Source organism: Macrobrachium nipponense, chromosome 1, assembly GCF_015104395.2.
Source record: "Macrobrachium nipponense isolate FS-2020 chromosome 1, ASM1510439v2, whole genome shotgun sequence".
Taxonomy (NCBI): domain Eukaryota; kingdom Metazoa; phylum Arthropoda; class Malacostraca; order Decapoda; family Palaemonidae; genus Macrobrachium; species Macrobrachium nipponense.
Window position 1 is genome coordinate 93,757,368 of NC_087200.1, and position 3,438 is coordinate 93,760,805.

Consider the following 3,438-nt stretch of genomic DNA (forward strand, 5'->3'; position numbering starts at 1 on the left):
TCAGCATCCAATATTCCCTTCCCGCTACACCTACTCCAATACACAATCGCACTTGCATCACAATTCCGCCTAAGTACCAGCCTACGTACATTTCATATATGACTAACCTTCGACCCACATTTGACCTCCACTGTCCAGAGAAACTTTACTTCTTACTTGTTAGTACCACACATGCTTTCCACACACAATATATCAGAAAGCCTCATATCAGGCATCGTGTTGGTGCTATGACACTGGATAATCGAATTTCTCAGGCAGAAAAAGAAGGCGATGGATGATGGCCTTGCCTTTATGAGACAACCAAGTCCTGAGACTCTGCACCAGTATCAACTATCGAGAGATGATCTAGTTGCTCTACAGCAATGTGTACAAACAGATTCCTGGCACAAATTAACAGACAGCATCAACCATCAAACAAGCATCGGTTCCATGTGGCACCTCATCAACAGGATTGTGAAGAATAAACCCCCAAGTGTCCTTCACCACAGACCTGCTCAGTATGCACAGGACCTTATTGATGAGTGGTCAGCACAGTCACGAACCATCAACCTTCCAGCTCATATACAAGACTCTCTCTCTTCACATAAAAACCATCGTGCCTTACGTCTCTGTTCCGCCTTACTAAGCAGTGATGAAGAGGACGATGTACCCATAACTAAGGGAGAGCTACGACATGCCTTAGCAAGGAGTAAGAAGTCAGCTCCTGGTGATGATGGCATCACCTATGCAGTCCTTTGCACACTCATAAAAATACCTGGCAACCCTCTCCTCCGGCTCTACAACCTCTGCCTCTGCCTGGGATATGTGCCCCTAGCATGGACTCATAGTACAATTATACCCGTTCCCAAGCCTGGCACTGACAAATTTCGTCCTATCTCCCTCACCTCCTGTTTCTGCAAAGTATTTGAACGTATCCTCCTCTCACGCCTTATGTTCCGACTGCAAGATAAGCTTTCATCTAGAATATACGGCTTCCTACCCCAACGAGGAACACATCATTGTCTCATGGAGCTCTACACTCGTCTCTCCCCAACCAGTGTTGTAGCCTTCATTGATTTGAAAAGTGCATTTGATGTTGCAAATAGAGACATTATTTTAGACCAGCTTATTGATTTTGGAATTAAGGGAAACCTTTTGAGGTGGATACATGGATATCTTCGAAATAGAGTCTCTCGTAAGCTGTTTAAGGGAGCATTGAGCACTGCAAAGGAACTTGAACTTGGTACTCCACAAGGGGGAGTACTTAGTCCATTTTTATTTAATATCCTCCTACATCACCTTCTTTCCTTACTTCCTGATACTGATAACACAACCATCACTTGCTACGCAGACGATATTTGCATTCATTCAACCTCCATAGGATCACCTGCAATGCTTCCTTTCTTCCTTCTACGAATCAGCATCCTCCTGTGGTCTTATCATCTCGCCAAGGCCAGCAAGGAATCTACCAGAATTTACTGTGGGGAACAATGTTGTACCTTTATGCACACAGTATATTTATTTGGGAGCGCCAGTGCGAATTACACCATCCATTCCAGCAAGACAGAGAGTACATCCCATTGTTCAAGATCTGCTGGCCCGGTTACAGCGACGCCTGACTCCTCTCAAGTGGCTTACTAATTATTCTGCAGGAGTATCTATCCCAGTTGCCAGAAACATATATATTGCTTTCATCCGCTCAGTGATAGATTATCTTTCCCCTGCACTATGTCAACTCTCCAGATCAACTCTACAGCCGCTTGAAAAATTCCAGAACCAAGCAATGAGATTCATTCTAGGTTGTCCAGCATCCACTAGAATTGTAAACATGCAACACGAACTCCGTCTCCCCCCACTCGTTGAGCGAATATACTCCAATGTCACCTACTTCAGTATCAAATGCCTGTATTACCCTCACCTGTCTCCTCACTATTCAAACATCATCAGAACTTCTCTGGATCTAGATGCACCTCGTCCACAACTATGCCAGGGGGACGTACACTAGTTAGTACTGTCTGTTCAAGCATTCGGGGGCTTGACATCAACATCGTGGCAGAGAACGTGGATCATGGCCTTGCACCCTGGCAGACTCCTGTGCCAGCAATCTCTTACACTCCAGTCTCTAAGACTGACTAGCCTCAACTTCAACAACAACGTGCATTGGAGACCATCGACAGACTATCCTCATCCCTCAGTGTAGCCCATCACCTCTACACAGACGGCTCCCTACAGCAGGATGGCAGTGCTGGATGTGCTGTTTTCTCCCCCACTTTGGAACCCCCGCCAGAGGGCTGGACAGGCCGTCGCCTCCCAAAGTCATCAAGCTCCACGTATTGTGAACTACATGGACTTCTAGATGCAGTTATTTTAATCACACGGACCAGAAACAACGGCTTGATCATCTGTGACTCGCAACCAGCACTCCAAGCCCTTTCATCACATAAGCCAGCATACCAGCCCCTGGTTACACAAATACATAGGCAACTAGACATGGCCAACATGAGCTCACTGGGTAGTGCACTTCCTATTGGATTCCCTCTCACGTGGGTCTTCTGGCTAACAACACCGTTGACCATCTCGCAAAGGCTGCCTGTCAGCTGGATCCTCCAAATGCTGATGCTCCCCAGTCCATCTCTCCTGTGCTGCAGAAAAACAAAAATGGTGCGCCAAGCTGCTCGCTCACCTACTCATCATCGTAGTAATGCCGAGAGAGCCACCAGTGTATCAATACAGCATTATGATCACTTCTTTCCTCACCAACACAAGTATCGCCGCAGTGGACTCATGGTTCGTCAAAATAACGTTGTTTGTGCGCGTCTTCGGCTGGGTTGGCGACCAGTTTGGCAGGTGGCTGAGCAAGATGGAGTTCCTCACTTCTCCTCCTGTAGGTTATGTGACGCACCCAACGCCAACATCCTGGAACACTATTGCCTGGAATGTCCACTTGTTAGTGACATATTACCCCAAAGACTCACAGTAGTTGATATATGTAAAAAATTATTGACAGATAATAATTTGCTCGATGAGATCCTCATGCGCCATCCTCACTTTGGTGGATACTGAATAATCAGCTGTTATGTAATACTAATTAAAGATAGGTACAACCTACCTACGAAATCAAACTAAATTTAATTTGTATTCCATATGAATTCATTTGTATAACCTTTAATATATAGAAATGAGCAATATTATTTTAATATGTACTAAATATCTGTCTATACTTTATTTTGTATTCCTTTGTGTAACCCTCATTATGTGCTGTAGATGTAAACTATACTGTTTTGATATGTACTTAAATGTCTGTATATACTTTATTTTTTTATTATTTTTTTCTTTAGGCATAACTTAATTACAATGTAGATGTAAACAATATTACTGTATTACCATGTACTCAAATGTCTGACGCCAATGGGCGCAATAAATTGATTAAAACAAAATCCCTGAAGAATTTTTTTGCAT

The 3,438-nt window shown here is 44.0% G+C and overlaps 1 pseudogene; it reads left to right on the plus strand.

The window, feature by feature from the left end:
- Positions 1 to 1,441: 1,441 nt before the first annotated feature.
- LOC135218860 (uncharacterized) lies at positions 1,442 to 3,042 on the plus strand (annotated as a pseudogene).
- Positions 3,043 to 3,438: the final 396 nt, after the last annotated feature.